This window comes from Acomys minous (genome assembly GCF_964271855.1).
Source record: "Acomys minous genome assembly, chromosome: 5".
Taxonomy (NCBI): Eukaryota; Metazoa; Chordata; class Mammalia; order Rodentia; family Muridae; genus Acomys; species Acomys minous.
The window spans coordinates 44,943,890-44,964,333 of record NC_140494.1 but is presented as its reverse complement, the minus strand read 5'-3'; positions in this window follow the sequence as shown (position 1 = coordinate 44,964,333).

Here is a 20,444-nt window from a genome sequence, read left to right as displayed (position 1 = left end):
TTCACCACCTTTTCTCATCATATCTTAAACCATTTCAATGAGTACATTTTGGAGCTATTGTAATTTTCAAAATTTGCAATAAAGCCTCTATGAAGTGCTTCAGAACGTACATCATAGAGTCAACAAAAATAACAAATTCATATCCAATTGCTTAGATGATATTGTTACTTTATCATAGACAATCACTTAAAATATCCACTTCAGGTATTCAAGAACAGACTATTTAACAGCTGGACATTTTGTTACATCTTTTCTTTTTCAATCTCATTTCTATTTGATTTCTTCCTGAAATCCATCATTTTTATTTTCTGAGTAGTATATGTATGAAGGTGTAGTTTCTTCTTTCTGCAGCAAAGCAATACACCACACAAAACAGCGGGAAGGGTATCCTTTTCCCTTAGAAGATGTGTCTTGTGTTCACTGTTGACAGATCTGGAAGTTCTCATGTTATCCCAGGCCACTAGCCTTCTAAATGTAAATGAGTGCCTATTAACATTGTAAAATGAGCAAGGCATATGAGACATGTCTGGAATACTACTATCACTATTTGTAATTGATTCATTTGCTTATTTGCATATTCCTTAATAGAGAATGGGTTGTAGCAATAGATTTATAACAATAAAACGTGAACTGTGAGCTCAGCCTTTGGTGAAGAATTTTACAGCAGGCTTTGAGGAAGTAAGTTAGACAGCCGGGAGAATTGAAATCTGGTATATAATGGACCACAATGACCAATATTTTAGTCAGATCCCAGGAGCTTAGGAAGATTCTCCAATGCTAGTGAGTGGGAGGCTTGAGACCAGAGCTCTGTCAGGCCCTATTACCAACACAAGCTTTGGAAACAATCTTACTTATCAGGAAAAGATTTCTATTTGCATATTCAAACGTACATCTGCCTATACACTCTTCTCTTGGGAGTGAATAACTGTGATGTTGTGAGCGGTTGTGAGAGGAACGTGCTATTTGCAACTGCCACATAACAATGTAGGAAGAGCTGTAACACCAGGGCCAGCACACATTGCCTCTTTCCCTATTCCAGGGGGAATGTCAGCATCCTGATGCTGCCCTCTTATATGAATTCACTCGCTTTACATTTTGCCTAGGTTAAATGTGTCCAGTACATATGGCATATAATTGTGCAGAACTGGCAGAATGGAATGATGATGTCATCTTGAATTTATGACATTGCAATATGCTTCTAGATGCCTTTCCTAGACAAGGGAGTATGTTTGCTTCATTAGACCATTTAGTGGACTCTAATATGGCTCAATGCATGGGCAGATGAGACTGGTTCTATTGTGCTTCCTCGTGCTCTTATTATTATTTTAATCTGCTTCATAAAAACAATCGAATGAACTCTGAGTCTAATTTAGTCGAATGCTTTTTATAATTAAATTCCAATTTAAGATCAGTACTGCAAGTAAAAGCAAGCATCTAAATTAAACATGTTTAACTAGGCTTTCATAGTCTGGTGTACTGTAATAAAGAACACAGGTACTATGTAACATGGATATGTTTACATGATACCAAAGTGTAAGAGGAAATCTTGGTTAATTTTCAATGAAAACTCTAAACCTGTTTCCCCCCTCTCACATTTTAAATATAGTCTTTCCTTGATCCTAACATTTTTCTTATCATGGCAGTTTTAAGCATTAGCTATTTTATTGTGAGCATTTGGAGATGTTTCTGTTGTCCATAGATAATAATTAGAAGGTTTGAATTCTAGTTTTCTATCTAAGCAACATTTTGTTCTCTCACGCTGTGTCCATCTCTGATGAAGATTTTAGCTCACTTGGCTCTATATGCATTTCCTGACTCCAGGTCCATGTTAGACTTTGCCTTATGCTTAAGTGCACGTTTAGCCGCTGCCATGCTTTTTATCACCATACAGTGAGAGAGCTTCACTGAAGACGACTTTAAGAATAATGATGTGTCAGGAAATCGTTCTGCTCATGCTAATACTGAATAATCAATAATGGTCTTTATAGTATCATTCAAGGTCAATCAGATCCTGAGACCAAGACAAAACAGTCCTACCTGACAGCAATACTTACCACCTAAGAAGATAGCTCCCAAACGAAAGGCAATATTGAATGTGGAATCATTTCCAACTAATGAAAAAATATATCAGGCTTCCTACGGTTTACAACATGAGAAAAGATGTGTGGCTAAATTCTTCATGAAGTTTAGAGCATAATTCATGATACTGCTTCCTGTACTCGTATGCATTCAACAACCTTGAAGTCAGAGACTCCTGAGAGCAAACTTACTTTTGCTAAATAAAATATGGCAAAAATATTGCATGAGGTCATTCATTTACTGCTTGTATTATGATGCATATTTAACAGGGGAAACTGGATTCCAAAGAGTTCAAGCATCTTCCCTGTTTCACCCAACTCTTGAGCTGGAAGCACAACTCTTACCCAGTTAACCTATTGACACTTCCATGGGCTCCTGTGAGCTAGTTGCCTTAAAGAGAAAAGACTGGAAGTGGAAGGTAAAGAATGCTACTTGGAGTATGTGAATGAATAGAATTCAAAAGCAGAGGCAATTTGCTTGTTCAAAGAATTCCAGTGCAACATGAAATTATTCAAATGACTTCTCTCACACACAACATTCTTGCTTCTCTGGCCTTTATTGGTGATAGAATTTAATTGTTTAAAAGAAAGACTGAAAAATAGATTTCATCTAGTGTTAAGGCTTACAGAAGGAAACAGAAGGTTGGAAAACCCAGTTCTGAGTGTTTGGCTTTAGGTGGGATGTTGGTATCAACACCTCCAACACCCAGATAGCATCAGGGGAGAAGAGGCAGAGGGACAGTGGGAATCCAAGTGTCGGGAGGGGCACAGGGAGGCACAGCCCTCTGGAAACAACATGGGCTATGTAAAGCATCACAAGTGCCCAGTACCCAGGGCTTCTTTAATAAAAACCCAAGAAAAAGAGAAAGAGGGAGTGAAGAATGAGGAAAACATGACGGGAAAAGGGGGGAAGAAAGGGGAGGAAGGGAACTATTTGGGACGGAGTTTTCAGGGAGAGTGGGATGCGAGAGGGAATGGGTAGGTGTGATCACAGTGCACTGTGTGATACCATAATTTTTTTTTAGTTAGTTAAAAGTTCAGCTGCTAGAGCAAATACTTTTCTTCTCATTATTCAAATTTACGGCAAAAGACAACTTCTCAGTGACATGAAGGCACTAATGTGGGTGCTTGATGGGAAAGGACTCGAAGGACGATGAATAAAACCTGAACCCAAATGTTTGATTCAAATTTATGTAGATTGGAAGATAGGGAGTTGCCAGATGTTTAATCATGCTTTCCCAAACCACAAAATATCAATAACTGGATGCAGAATAAATAGAAATAGTTTGTCTACTATATTAAAATTTCTTCGGATAAGGAAAACAACTTTCCTTTACAGGAGTAAATATTTACAGTACTTGGCACAATTTAAGCATTAGTGAGTGAATTATTTAAAAATAAACACGAAGAACTCCATCTCTGTATCCCACTCTTGTGTCCTTTGGCAACATGTCCTCAAGGATGTGGTTTTGTTATTGTTGAGTCTGTATTGGACCACGAGGTTCTCAATTCTCTATTGGGTGATTGAAACATGTTAACAAGTAGAGAACACACTGCTTAGGCAGAAAGAGCTTGCAAAGGACCTTAGTGTGACCTCTCTGATTAATACAATTTGATGAATGAAACATTGTCTTAGTTAGGGTTTCTATTGCTGTGATAAAGTGTCACGAGCAAAAACAACTTGGGGAGAAAAAGGTTTACTTCATCTTTTACTTCCAGGTAACAGTCTCTCGCTGAGGGAAGCGGAGACAGGAACTCAAGAAGGCAGAAACCTGGAGGTAGGAACTAAGAAGATGCTATGAAGGAGTGCTGCTTACTGGCTTGCTCCCCATAGCTTTCTCATTGCTTTCTTATAGAACCCAGGACTATGAGCCCTGGGGGTGGCACCCCCCACAAAATGATTTGGGTCCTCCCACATCAATTATCAACCAAGTAAATGATACTACAGGATAATTTTATGAGGACATTTTCTCAGTTGAAGTTCTTTCTTCTAAGATACTATAGCTTCTGCTAACTTGACATAAAACTAGGCAGCATAAATATTATATTGGCTTATTAATCTATTTCCTGTGACACTGGATTTGCAGTCCTTACCTAGTAGTGGAACCAGCTGTATAGAACTTGAAGTTGCTACAATTTGGGAACACTTTGTTAAAAAAGTATCAATTATCTTATCCTTGAAAATACTATAAAACTTTACAACCAGAGATGGACAACAAACATTTAGATTTCAGCACCTGCCCCAAGTGGCTCACAAATATGTTTAATTCCAGCTTCTGGGGTCTGATGCCCCCATCTGGCCTCTATGGGTCCTTGTATACCCATATTCATATGTATAAACACAGATACATATACCAAAGTGAAATAAGATAAATTCTTAAAAACAAACAAACAAACAAACAAATCACTTTACCACCAGGGTTCACCAGGCAACTTAATGCCATCACAGTTAAATTTGCTTTGAGTTTATCAAATTGCTGAATAGTAATCAGGAGATCGTGATATTCGTTCTAAGTGGGTAATATCACACCACAGCAGTGATGGAAACAGAGTAGGAGGAAGTTTGGGACTAGAGTTTGTAGATCACAGCAGCCTGTTATAAAGTCAGGGTGAAGGAAAAGCCATTCTTGTTGGAGACATGGAACCACCGTCACTAGCATTTGTTCATAGAATTTTCCCTCATAGTTTACAATTGATATTTAGTATCAGCATCTCCACTGTTCAGGCAATTTCCCTTGTTTCAAAGGGAATTCATGTTTGAAATCCCTGTCAGATGTTAGTTATTTCCAACTTGGATCTGGAGCAAGAAAAGATGTTTGCTTATACAGAAATTATATATACATATTTTACTTGAAAATTGCCTTTTGCTACTTGTTAGAGATAGCTTCAGCTGTCAACTTGGCACAAACCTAGAGTCACCCAGGAGGAGGAAACCTCAACTGAAGAATTTCTCGGATCATGTTGGCCTGTGGCCATGTCTGTAAAGCATTCTTAATTGTTAGTTGATGTAGGTGGGCCCAGCCTACTATCCCTAGGTAGGTAGGACTGGTCTGTATAAGTAAGGCAGATAGGAAGCCAGAGGAAGCAAACCAGTAAGCAGCACCCCTCCATGATGTCAGGTTCAGCTCCTGCCTCCAGGTTCTTGCCTTGAACTCTTGCTGTGCCAGCCCTTGATGATAGGCTGTGACGTATAACTCAAACCCCTTTCTCCCTAAGTTTATTTTGGTCATGGTATTCATTCATTCATTCATTCATTTGTTCAGTTAAGCAGGGGGATAACAATTGGGATGTAATCTGATTATATTATATTAAGTTAAAAAATGTCCTTGGCCTGAAAAAAATATATTTGAGGAAGTTGAGTCAATAAAGAGGCCTTTGTTTTTCTAACCATGCATAACTGTAGATTACTGTTCATTGACCCCAATCACAACGTCATAGCTTATTGTACTTGTATCACTAAGCAGACTAGGTTGTTTTATTATTGGTGTTGTTATATGATATTTATTATTATTACTGTAACATTTTTCCTTTTATTGAAAATAGATTTTTCTCATAAAATATAACCTGACTATATTTTCTCCTCTCTCCACTCCTCCAAGGTCCTCCCCCACATCCCCTCCCATCTGGGATCCACTCCCTTTTATGTCTCTCACTAGAAAAGAACAGGCCTCCAAGAAACAACAACCAAACATGACAAAATAAGCTACAATGAGATGGAGACAAAACAAACAAACATCATATCAAAGTTGGATGTGATAACCCAACAGGAGGAAAAGAGTCTCAATGGCAGGCGCAAAAGTCAGAGACATTCTTGTCCTGGTAATGGTATTTAGTACAGCAATAAAATTTCAACCAGAGGACCACTTTTTTTTTTTTTTTTGGTGTTTCAAAGGCAGGGTTTTTCTGTGTAGCCTTGGCTCTCTTGGAACTCACTCTGTAGACCAGGCTGGCCTGGAGCTCAGAGATCTGCCCACCTCTACCTCCCTAGTGCTAGGATAAAAGGCGTGTGCCACCATACCCAACCAGCGCACCACTTTAAATGAAATGTCCTTTGCTGTTTTCTTGATATCTCGTCTACTCTATTCATAGCTTCCCAGCACTTGCATCAAAAAGAGAAACATGTTTGCACGCTTGTTCTGACTGGGAGGAAAGCTATATGTCAGTCTTTTACTGAGTTTGAGATATGTACAGAAACATCACCAACATAAATGGCAGTCACCAACAGATCTCTCCTAGTGCAAGCATACCCACCCACAAAGCCAACTACTCAGAAAACTCATCTCTTCCTTACCCCTGACATTTGACATTTGACCAACAACTAAGACCCATGGTTGCTTCTGGCTCTGCATCCCCAGCTCTGACTCCCCACCATCCTTCGTTTGAATCAGGCCTGGTCAAGCAACAGTCTATGAACAGATCTACTTCTTTAATGAATTGTTAAAATAGTCTTTCAGTGGTCCAAGTTTGGTCATGTTTTTTTTTTACTTTTTTAATTTATTCTTGTTACATCTTAATGGTTATTCCATCCCTTGTATCCTCCCATTCTTCCCTCCCTCCCATTTTCCCCTTATTCCCCTCCCCTGTGACTGTTCCTGAGGGGGATTACCTCCCCCTGTATATGTTCATAGGGTATCAAGTCTCTTCTTGGTAACCTGCTGTCCTTCCTCTGAGTGCCACCAGGTCTCCCCCTCCAGGGGACATGGTCAAAGTTGAGGCACCAGAGTATGTGAGAAAGTAGTTGCTCATTTTAAAATAGAAAATCCTCAAGAGTATGCCACATTCCTGATCTGGCTTCTTACTTATTTCTCTGTTGCTTTTGGTCCATCATGTCCATCATGGAGGAATGGCCTGTAGATATGCACAGTGTGAGCTTCTTTTTGCTTTGACTTATGCTTTTTATGGTTTATTTGCCTCCTTCTGCATACAAAATAAGCACATGTTTTTGGGCCCAGCATAGCTTTCTTATTGTCCGTCTCCATATAGTTGCCCTAAGTTAAATGTCCTTTGGTGGAGTTTCCTTAGCAACTGCATAGACTTCTACTTCAATACGAGCTAACCTTCTCCGTACTTGTTCTCAGATCTGCTTCCCCTGTTACATTGCTGGTTTCGTGCCTCTTCTTCTGGTCCTCAACCTCAGACATCTTTGTGCTTGACACATAATAAGTTATAACATATTTTTGTTGAATGCATAAAGGGAGAAACCATGATGCAGGATCAGTTTAGCATGACACTTGCTGATGCCATGACACAATCTCAGTTCAGTACTCGAAGAATGTCAGTTAGAAAACAGTATGGAATTTGCCAAATGGCCAAATGCTTTCAAGAGCATAAACCATAAACAAAGTGAAAATGACAAAGATCATGGCTATTTAAGATCTCTTTTCCTCTAAGGAAATTTTGGATTTACCTACTTAAATCACAGGCTTATCAATATGCTATTCTTTGGTTCCCGACACTGATATATTTAAGTATAAAGATGATATTTATATGAGCAAAAATGATCCTATTCAATAAGTGTCATTTCAGTCTTTCATGCCAAGGGCACAGGTGCCACAGTAGGCAAATCAGAACCTGTGCTATTTTGAAACTTCCAGTGTAGTGGGAAACAGACCACAAGCAAACTGAAACAAAAACATAAAGTCAGGAAATGGCAAATGCAGTAAATCAATCAAAGTGAAAGGAATAAAATGGCAATGGTGGGGCCTGCTCTTTTACATGGGATTGTCACTAGTGATGTCTTTCATTAGATAAATAGTCAAGAGTCAATACGAAGAATAAAGAGTGACACACTTCTTTGGAAAGAGAGGCCATGCTCAGGGCTCTAATAGTCCCTGTTCACAGGTCCCTGAATCACTGCCATCTGGCCAGTGGTTCTAGACAGGATGCTAGGCCCTGGGAAACTTATCTTACAGTTTCTTTACCCTGGGTTCACAAGCCTGTGTTGTCTCTTCCCTAGCATCTGAAAGCAATTGTTCTATATTTTTTTGTCCAGTTTTACAGCTGTTTCTTCTGAGAGGACCCTCAAGTTATATTTCTTTGCCAGATGCAGAAGACCACCAATACATTTTGAAACACAGTTTATGAGGTTATAACTTAGCTATCTTTACAAGTTTTAAAAATTCGTTTGTCTTATGAATTTTACATGAGTAACAGTTTTCCATACTTTGACAGAATCAAGTGGACTTTTCCGAGTCCCCAGAAGTAAAGTTTTTACTACGTAAAACTTGGACCCCTTCCCAAGCTTTGCCATTTCCGTTCTGAAATGGCAAAAAGAAAGGAGTGATCAAAAGTCAGAAAGCAATTCAGACTGTGTAGACCCCTGCAAATCCAATGCTTGTCTCTGGAAAAGTCAGAGGGAGATTTATTTTCTGAGTTTGGAATCGTCGATGAGTTTCAAAGAGCGCTAGGCTAAATATCAGATGATCAAACTCTTCCCCAAGTCCTTTTGTGACTGTGGATGAGGTGACAGATCCTTCATCTGTGAAATTATATCTCACATATCTACTTCATAAGATTAATGTGAGACTTAGATATGGTAAGATAAGTAAAAAAAAGCAGAGTAGAAAATAAGACACTGTGTAAATATAAGGTAGATTATTCTCAATGTTAGGAGAATAAAAGAGACAAATTAATAACAAAAGTTAAAAATTTCAACTGTACATATTTGAAAAAAGAGAATAATGCAATATAAATAATAATTTACTTAGAGGAGACAACTTATTTATTTTTATCTGTAACAAATTAATTGAAAACCACTTACGTATTCTTAGCAGCCAATAAACTTTCCTTCAACTTAATCAAAGTGTCTAAATGTAGTAGAATAAGTTATGATATAATACTTTAATCTTATCTTGGTTTTAATTATGGCTTCATATTTTAGAGCTATTTATTAAGCTTAGAATTTTATTTAAGAACAGAATGTCTCAATTGTTATGATTTATTACAATATTTCTGATATAATTGCAGATGCTATACCTTCAACTTTTGACCTGTACTCAAAAGAATATATTGCTTTCTTATACAGTCTTTTCCATAGATCAATCACACTTTTGGAACCTTGAAATACTGCAGCTAACTTCCTGTCCCTAAAAATAAAGCATTTGCCTTTCTGAGCCATACAATTATTTCAGGACATCATTAGGGATAGCAATTTCCCTTCTCCCATCTAATGGGCTTATTTATCTTTAAAAAAATCACAGAAGCATAAAGCAAGAGGCTCACAAAAGGCCATTGAGTTGAACAGAGCCAAGATTTATTCTGTAGACTTAGACATGGATGGTAACCCATTGTGGGGAATCCACATGTAATGCAGGGAGGCAGAAACTGCACACAAAATGGTGAAATAAATTAATGTACATCCACTCTTACTTCTAGAAGATACCATACCATTTTGAGATTCATTTATCTTTTTAATATCTTTGAATGCTTTTGTGGTCTTCAGTAGACAGTACTGCACTCCTTCCTTTAAGCTACAAAGGAAGTGACTGATAGTGGCCTTGCCTTCAAATGCCTGCTCTGAAAGCTTAGTGTGGGCAGGCTGTGTCGTGGCTTCTGTATGTACAAGTTTGGCCAGTTGGATTAAAGTTGTTTTCACAGGCCGATGAGCCAGTTTGATAAAGGTGGGCTCAACAATGAAAATGAGAGGATCATCTCCCATATCTTGCATCATAATACCCAGTAGTCATGAAGTGTTTTCAAAGACATGAAGACAAGTCTGACATATATATATATATATATATATATATATATATATCAATACAAGCAATGCATGGTCATGAATGAATGGCACGGTGAGATGTGAAGCTAAGTGTTAGGCAGTGAGTCTGCATGTGTAAGGCAGTGGCATTGGGCATGAAAGAAAGCTCAGATTTGTGAGATACCAGGAAGCAGAGGAAGAATTAGGAACTAATCTTGGAGAGAGAGAGAGAGAGAGAGAGAGAGAGAGAGAGAGAGAGAGAGAGAGAAGGAGAGAGAGAGAGAGAGAGAGAGAGAGAGAGAGAGAGAGAGAAGGAGAGAGAGAGAGAGAGAGAGAGAGAGAGAGAGAGAGAGAGAGAGAGAGAGAGAGATCCTGCCTGGCATGCACTAGGCCTACAGTTCTACCCTTTGACCCACCAAGAGTAAAGCAGAGACAAAGAAAGGGATGGGGTAGAAAGGAGGAAGGAAGGAAACAAACCACCAAAACATCCATGAAAATTATTGCCAATGAGGGAGGTGAACTATTTTCACGCACAAAATGGTGAAAAATGTCTCAACTGCCACAAAGGTCAAGATCAATAGGAAGTCACTCCGGCACATGATTGGCAGCCCTAACAGTTCAGTTCCTGTGGCTGGCACTCAAATACCAGTACAAGGAGCCAGTGCAGACTGAGCCAGGGATCTTTTAGGGAAGAAAAGGGACAAGAAGATGAAGGGGTGGTAGTTTTTAGAGTTTTTGTTTTTCATGATTAGAGTCATGAAAGAAGGAGGGAGCTGGACATGAAGAAGAGAGGGAATAAGGTTTCAGAGAACAGAGGAAGAGGCAGGTCTAAGAAGAAAGGTACAATAGAAAGGGCTTGTTCTGGGGTCCATGAAGGTGGTTCAGTAGGCGTGTACAATGAAGCCTGGCAGCCTATGAAGGGTGGAAGGCAGAACAGATTGCATCAAACTGTTTTCTGATCTCCACACCCATACCATGGCATGCCCCACCTCTAACACACACACACACACACACACACACACACACGCACACACACACACATGCACACATACACATGCTTGCACACACATATACACACTGAATAAAGTAAAGTTTAATGGAAAGCATAGGCAGGGTAAATGAGGAGTATTATCATGTAAACTGGAGGAAGACATGGACCGGCCCCCAGAGGACCTACCCTTAGGCCTGTGGAGGTAGAGAGTTTTGTTTTGGGGGAATGAAGAGGCAAGGGCAGACTTGGAAGCACATCAGTCAGTCCACTTTCTGCAGCCTTGGATGTGCTCAAGCAGCTGCCGCCTGGTTGACTGAAGTGGAATTTGACCAAGAATGTGACCTGTTAAATCACATCTCTCAGCATCCACATGAACGACAGGCTTCTAGAGTTGTTGCCATAATTAGATTAAAATGCATGCCAGAAGACCTTAGCAAGATTTGGAGGGATCCTACAGTATGTGTGACTGAATCAGTTAAAAAAAAAACAGCAATGTTAAAGATAAGGAAAGAGTAGTCTTTTAAAATATATTTAATTTTAAAAATTAAAATGCTTGTTTCACATTCCGTTTTTTTCCCTCCAAACCCTCTCATTTACCCTCATGTTCTCTTTTTCATTAATTGTTCACACACACAAAGCCCACAAAACAAAAACAAACACATAAACACACATTTCTAAATATCCCAAAATATATAACTGTTAACTCCCCAGCCCATATGTAATGCGTATGTAGATGATGTCAGAGCTGGTGACCTGGCGTTAGCTATTCAGTTGATGTGTTCTTCTCCAGGGTAGACTATTTTCCCATTGTCACACTTCCTTACTTTCCTGTCTTTCTTTGTGTATGGTTGAGCCCCCATGAAATTTCTTCCTTCCATGTCATCAAATTTACTGATGGAATTCTTGTGCAGGTCTGGTCTAGGTGGCCATGTTGATAAGACTTCGTGGGTGTAGCTTCTCTGACATTTCTAGTAAGCACAATCTCACAGCAAACTTCCTGTTCCTCTGGCACATAGGATCTTTCCATTCCCTCCTGTGTTACAATCTTTTCATTCCCTCACGTGTTGCAATCTTTCCGTATCCTCCTGTGCTGTGATCACTGAGCCTCAGGTATAGGAGTTCTGTTGTAGATACATCAGATGGAGGTGGACCACCATATACTCATCTATTTTTTGTACTTTGAGTCATTGTGGTTTTCTATAATGAGCCTTTTCTCTTTCAAAGAGATGTGTCTTTGGTGAGGGATGAGACTTCTCTTTGAATAAAGATACATATTTAGAGTGTAGTGAGGAATTGCACTCCTAAAAATGAATGGCGACTCTCAGGTTCAATACTTGACTTTTTTCTAGCTTCTTGGGAACTGGATACCCGGGACAGTGATGGTATATTCTTAACTTAACATTTTAAATCCATAAACTTTATACTTAAAAATACCCTTGCAGATAAAATAAACACCACAGCATAATTAACAAGACTCAATGTGTACGCATCTCAATGAGCTTCTTTTCAATTAGAATAGTCATTCTGAAGCAGGAAAGCTGCGCAGTGGACTTTACACTTTCACTGCTCAGTGTATATCTAATGCACTTATCCAGCACCAAGAATGAAACATCAGTGGCAGAATTAGAACTAGGAAGACAAGTAGCTTTATTTCCTCTTTAGCAGCTCATTATCTATTTTCTGTCCTTCTTCATCCTCTATATTTAACCTTTCTTGTTCCTTTTTCTGGACATTGCACTGTACCCACATGTATACTTGTTCATATGTATACATACATGATTTGCTAGATTCCACATATGAGGAAGATCATACATGCTTTCCTTTTTTGAGATTATATGCCTTATTTACTATATTATTGATGCATTATTCACCAAACAAAGACTTGGAATCAACTAGATTGTCCAGCAGTAAGTAAGTGGATAATGAAACTTTGGTGAACATATACACATAGATATATATGTAGTAGAAGAGTAGTGATATCAGAAGCAAATAGCATTACAATTTCTTCAGGAAAATGGATGGACTTAGAATATATAAAGTTTTATTTTTAATAAAATGCACAGGCAGCAATTTGAACATTCTTCTTCTGGCTCCTAGAGGCCACCCCCATACAAGAGCAACATCCTGTCAGTTCAGCAGTATGCCAAGGAAATGGAGTATCTTAAGTCATTTGTTCAAAGTGAAAAATAAAATATAAGAGCTTGACCTGGCAACATTAACTCAACTTTGCCACCAGTTTATTAAAGAGCAGTGGTCATACACTTGAGCATCTATTCTTTCTCATCCTCCTCTTCCTTCTTCTTCTTCTTTCTTTTTCTTCTTCTTCTTCTTCTTCTTCTTCTTCTTCTTCTTCTTCTTCTTCTTCTCCTTCTCCCTCTCCCTCTCCCTCTCCCTGTCCCTCTCCTTCTCCTCCTCCTTCTCCTCCTCCTTCTCCTCCTCCTTTTCCTCCTCCTCCTCTTTACTTGGTATTTTGTTGCCATACAATGAATCACCCATCAACACAACAGGAATCATTTCATTTTTGTCAAATATCTGGTTGATGACTGGGTTCCACTATGCCGTTTTACAGGCAGCTTTTCATGATATTGTGGCTTCTTGTCTGGAAGTCTTATTGCTCACCTAAGCACAAGTGGAGTGTACTGGATTACTGCTAGCTGAGGCTCCTCTTGGAGCTTTCAGCCAGAAACACACACACACCTGACTTCTGTCATATCTATCTACTTTCTCACAGCATGATGGTAAGCATCCCAAGAGAACCAGGTGGAACCTATATTGCATTAATACCTCACACCAACGAGTCCCACAGCATAAGCACACTTCAGATAGACATGCCAAGATTTGAGAGACAGAGAAAAACCCTTGCAGAAGTCAGCGCCACACAGAAAGAGGGGAAATGGGATAGGAGCTCTTGGAAATGCTTTACAGATAGCAGACTATCTAGACTGCAGTTCTTTTTCTTTTTAAATTGTGTGTGTGTGTGTGTGTGTGTGTGTGTGTGTGTGTGTGTGAGACAGTGCACATGTTGAAGTCAGAGGACATTTGTCAGACTCAGTTCTCACAACACAAGAGGCCCAGGTGTCATCAAGCATGGCCGGAGCAGTTTTTACCTGACATGCCGTCTACTTGGGCCCATTTCCAGTCTTCAAGCAAACTGTCTTCTAGCCTCACGCCCCTGTAACCCTTCTTTGGAAATTTTTAGCTTGTGAACATGCTAATTGTATCTTTTCAGGCCATCTGGCAAAGCTGGGGTTATTCTTCCTCAGAGACTATTGAAAAAAAAAATAGACTTAAAAACAACTTTAGGACTCAAACAAGCAAGAAAACCGTGCAAAAGCATGAGAGCTCTCATGAACCAGGACATGTGCACATCAGAGCCTTCACAACTTCCCAGGTCTTTACCTGAGTGCTCCATTTGTTACAGCTGAGGGATCTGCAATGACAGCTTCGCACTTAGTTAATGCTCACATTCACCCATGGTCCTGGTTGTGCAATGGGATCGAGACAAATGTCCACTGACACGGAGTTACATAATAACAGGACAAGAACAATTTCTAAAAGATCCCCTACCTGTCTCCTGCTTATCTTTGTCTCTCCCTAGCATTTGCCCACTGAGCATTTTAATGGACTTTTCTTCCTGATACAGTTCCTCTTCTTCTCCAATATATATTATACATTATACAAATTGCATCTCCTTAGGAAAACATCTGAACACACTTTAACAAATCTCTAGTGGTTCACCCCTGTGTAAAGATGGTGTTATAGTGTTTTAGTTTTGGTCCTCATGTTACAATTTAAAAAAAAATTACTGGACTGAGAAATGATGGACACACAGTGATTGTGCTTAGGGCTTATCAGTGCAGCACCATGGTATTTTTCTTTATCTTTCATCAGCTGGGATATGAGGAATACCTAGCTCTAGTATCAGCCTCTGACTCAAATGATGATAAATTAGCAGAAAGACATGTTTGATAAGATATGAAGAACAAACAAGACATTTTGAATATAATAACATTTGGAGCAACAGTCTGGAGAAGGCAGACTCATGGCTTCTGGCTAATGTATCTCCGTAGATGGTCCTTCCTCCTACAACATGTTCATCCAGGAGATCCCAAAGCTGGGTCATTTCTGAGTCTTTTGACAGCCTTTCTCTTCACCATATTTTCTAGACCAGGGTCAAGTAAATGAATTCTAGAAATGGCCATAAAGAAACACTATCCTACTTCATAGGATAAATACATCTACCATAGCGACTCTTGCTACAGTACAGGCACAGAAACAGTCATAGACAATACATAGACAAACGTTGAGGTTCTGTCTTAATAATATTTAATTAAAACAGATGATAACAACAAAAGAAAAAAACAAACAAGTGGGATTCCATCAAATAAGAAAAGCCTTAAAACAGCAAAGGAAATAATAAAAGCTCAAATGTCAAACTTAGACAATTTTGGACAATATTTGTAAATATTTTCTGTATTTACAATGTTTGGTCTAGACATACAAAGAGGTAAATTTGCCTTAAGTCAATAAGGATACACCCGGATGTCATTATACTGGGTGAAATAAGCAAGTTACAGAAAGACAAAAAGCACATGACCCCATAATGAAAATGCTGGTCTCATGGAAGAAGAAGGGTTGGCAGCACCCAGGGGTAAGATGAAGGTAACAGAAACCAGCAGACACTGGTCAAAATGTATGAATTGAAAGTTCCAAGATGAATACACTTTGTAGATCTAATCCATGCCGTAGCAATTATAGTTAGTAATACTAGATTATTTCTTTGAAAATTGGTAAGAATAATTTCAATCCCGTGCTAACAGGGTGAGGTGATGGATGTGTTTATATGACTGTGCCCAACATATATTAAACCATCACATTATGCACCTTAAACATATACTATCATTGCAGGTCAACCACATATTGAAAATTAAGAGAAATAGATGACAGACGAGGGTTGGTTACAGTGCGTAGACTACTATCATAGCTCTAGGGACCCCTCTGTCTTCTTCAGAGACTCCTAGTTGTTAAATCTGAACATCTTTAGTCTACGCTGTCTGTTGTTTGAAGCTATCAGGTCTGCGTCTAATGAATTCTGCAAAGAGTCTGATTTACGCCCCTCACAATAAGGGTGGTGGTGTGCTTAAAGTGTGTCACATTCTTCTGCTTTTTATCAAGTATTTTTCTTGTTAACCCGGCTTCATTTGGACTGATTTGGCAAGCCGACATTACTCTCTGACAGATATGCAAATGAATAAACAGAAGCTCCATGTGTGAGCTGATGCCACGCCTTGAGAGCAGTGGTCCGCCTGGAGGAGATGATGCCTGCGAAAACCCCCACCCCACTGTAAACCATGAGAAGAGCAGCGGTTCCTCCCTCACTGACATCTGTCTAATCCATGATTTCCCCCTTCAGCCAGGATGAAATCAGATGAGTCCAGGAAACTTTAGTGGGCTTCTTCCACCATTGAGAATACGTTTTGTGATCTTGTACTGGAAAAAAGAACACCCTGGGTCCTATTCAAAGATAAATTAATTTTCTCTCTTCAATGGTCGTTGCTATCATCTCCAGGGCTGATGTCATCATTGCAGGCATCAGAGAAAATGACTAAATTGACTAAATCAAAATGTTCAAAAATAACATCATTTTATATCCAGACAAATGATGCAGAGCTTAAATCCAAAGCCATTATTTTTATCACACTAATGGAAACTAAAATAAGGAACATTAGATCAGAAAATGTGTTCCTAATGACCTGTGCAATCTTCATAGTTTTAAATTCCATGTAAATTATATTTATTACCAGATTAGTCCAATATCAAATGAATCAGTAAGGGCTAGAATGACACACTCAGAACAGAGGATATAAGTCAGATAGGTGGGAGGAAGCCTCAACAGTGAATAACTCTTGCTGCCCTTGCAGAGGACCCAAGTTCAGTTTCTAGCACCCGTATCAGGCAGCTCACAACTACCTGAAAGTTCAGCTTCAGGGAATCTGCCACCTTCACCTATATACATGTAGTGTGCACACATACATAGACACATTCACATGTATATGAGATGAACAAAACCAACATCAATGTGCATACTAATGCAGACAGGGGAAAGCCCAGAAAGCCTTGGCCCTATACAGGGAGCTACAGGCAACTAAAGGATGCTGAGAGCACACAGACTGGTAATCCAGTTCCAATTGATCCCTGAAACCATACAGACAAGTAACATTACTCAGACTAAGCAGGTTGTGTATGTGGTGTGTGTGTGTGTGTGTGTGTGTGTGTGTGTGTGTGTGTGTGTGTTTGTGTACACATGTACATATATGCATGTAACAACATAATTGAGAAAAGAGGCCATGAACTTGAAAGAGAGCAAGAAGGGGGAATGGGATGGTTTGAGAAAGGACAGGTAAGGGAGAACTGATGTAACTACATTATTACTTCACAGAACAAAAGACATAAGAGAAAACGCTTTAAAAAGAGGGATAGTCATAGAAGCAGCAGTAACAGATAAAATCCATATTGTTGTTCCTAAAAGGTAAGGAAGTATATTTTGTTTTAAACTTAATATTTCATGGAATACTTACAGTTTGTGCTTCTTTAGTGAAACACCTTTTGATCTTGAGTCTGCTACTCCCACACTGCTGAGTCTTTAGAAATGTAGCCACACCACACAGTATTTTTTCATTCTAGCAAAGAGTTGTGCCCATTTTGACACAAGGGCAAGTAAACTGCATATTCTATGCAAATCTTTCAATGGCAGTCCATTGAAAACAATAATGTAAGACAGCTTAGCAGAATGGAGGTGGCACGCCTCTGGGTCAGAGCCGGGCTCTTTGTCAGGCTCAGGATGCACAGATGCCATTTTCCCTTTTCTCAGATGTGAGTTGGGCGCCTAATGTTAAGCAATCTTCGCTGTATTGATATTCTTCCTCCCAACTTATTTTACTTAATCATATTTATTAGGAAAGCTCAGAACATAAAAAGCACATTTGAAAATATTCCCCACGATTAACCTTAGGGCAAAAAAGTTAATGCAATATATATTGCCAAGTTCATTAACAATCCCTTGATGGGCTAACAGCTGTGTGATGAAGACAGTAGCCATCAATTAAAGGAATAATGATCTTCAGAGCAGAATTTTCACTATGGAATAGCTAGTTGAGCTGTGAGCTTAGAACAGAAACCACTGTGGACATATTTCTGCAGGATTCTTTACCTTATGGGACAGTATTTGCCATAAACTTAAGGATACTGGTTAACAAAAATAAATTTCTAGTTTTTGGAGAATATCATCAGAATATATTTAGTATAGAACTTAATGAACAAAAATAGATATTTTATATTGAAAAGTTATTTGTTATATAGGAAATTGATATACTAAAATGTCTATAGCAGTGGGATTCCTGTTATCCTTAGTCACTTAAGGACAATACAGGCGGTAAACCTTAAACCCCTACCCAGATCTAGACAATGGACAGAACACTCTCCACAGTAGAGTGGAGAGTGGGATATTACTTTCTCACATACTCTGGTGCCTCACCTTTGACCATGTCCCCTGGAGGGGGAGACCTGGTGGCACTCAGAGGAAGGACAGCAGGTTACCAAGAAGAGACTTGATACCCTATGAGCATATACAGGGGGAGGTAATCCCCCTCAGGAACAGTCATAGTGGAGGGGAATAAGGGGAAAATGGGAGGGAGGGAAGAATGGGAGGATACAAGGGATGGGATAATCATTGAGATGTAACAAGAATAAATTAATAAAGTAAAAAAAAAAAAGAAGATGTCAGTCATCAAGTCAAAACATAATTATAACAAGGTATCTCCAGCTCATGTAATTGATACATTTCCAATAAGATGAACAGAATGTTGTTTAGGGGACTAAGGGTTGCCTTAAGCATCAAAATATAAAACGTGGTGCGTTACATTTAAGGATTTCTTTTAAACTATGTATGTGTGTTTCTGCGTGTTGGTTTGTGCACATAAGTGTACATTGGAAACCAGAGACACTAGATCCTCTAGAGTTGAAGTTTAAGGTGTTTGTAAACTGATAGCATGAATGTTGGGAAACAAACCTAGGTCTCGTGCAAGAGTAGCACATGCTCTTAACCACTGATCAGTGTCTCCAGACACGAGTCATGTTTAGTGAATCTCACAGTACATTATAATATGACCGTCCTAGGGAAAGGATCATTCCCTCTTGAAAAGTGATATGTGAAACCACCCCTCCATTTTTCTCTCAGAGTTATAAAGAGTCTGAAAGGAGGCAGTTCTAGTGGTGGTTGTTTGCTGAAAGTATACTCATGAAGTCTAAGACATGTGCCCAAAGACCAAGGATTTTATGGTCAACTTCTTAGAACAGTCCGACATTTGGCCCATGAAAAGCATATGTCCTGGGATCAGGCACAAAAGCAGCTCTCTAGACACTAGATACTTAGGTATTATCACTATCCAAGCAAAAGCAACAGCATAAAATCTCTATAAGAAGACTCTTACTGAAATTATAGATATTAATTTACTAGAACAAACTCTCAAAGGAAGTAATATCAAAGCTGTAACACTGATATTTTCCATTGCCCTTTAATAAGAATACATCATTTTGCTATTTATTGAAAGTTTCATGAAATCTGAGGTTATGGTGTCCAGATGAACTCTTACATGTTATTATGAAACAAGATCAATTTACAGTCTATACTTAGGAATCTGGCACTCTCTGGAGAGAAAAATAAATAAAATGAATGTAGTAAAAATGTGGAAATTAGGTAGAAAGAGATTTGTGTCCCTAAAACACTTATTAGAGCTCTATTTAGTATAGTGGAACAGAGGGAGCCATTATTATATTTCCAAAGATAGGACATCCTTATTCTAGATTCTAGTGGGTGGACAATAAGGACATATTATTTGCTGTTAGAAGATGTCACACTCTAAAGTGTGGTAAGGTATGAAGCATAGGTGATAAACAAATAAATAACACACGCACACACAACATATAGTAACAAATAAATAACAACTACAACATGTAATAAACAGTAAATTTAAAAAAATGCCAATCCCTGACACTATTAATGATACTTTGCTATGCTTGCAAACCAGCATAACTGTCGTCTGAGAGGCTTCATCCAGCAGCTGATGGAAACAGATGTAGAGACCCACAGCCAAACAATAGAGCTTGGAGAGTCTTGTGGAAGAGTGGGAGGAAGGATTGAGGGAGCCAGAGGGGTCAAGGACACCACAAGAAGACCTACAGAGTAAACTAACCTGGGCCCAAGAGGGCTCACAGAGACTGAACCACCAAGCAAAGAGCATGCATGGGCTGAACCTAGACTCCCTACACATATGTAGCAGATGTGCAGCTTAGTTATCATTGAGTCTCCTAATGACAAGGAGAGCTCTATCTTTAACTCAGTTTCCTGCCTTTGGATCATTTCCCCCTAGCTGGGCTGACTTGTCTGGCCTCAGTGGGAGGGGGCATACTTAGTGCCAGGGTGGGTAGATACCCCCTGAGAATTCCCCCTTCTCTGAGAAGAAGGAGATGGGAGATTAGGGTTGGGGAAACTGGGAGGACAGAAGGGTTGGGGCTGGAATCAGACTGTTCAAGTGATTAAATAAAAAAAAAAAATAAATAGGAGAAATGCAATGAGGAAAACAAGCTCAGTGTAACCATGGAGTTGTCTGTGGTGGATGGA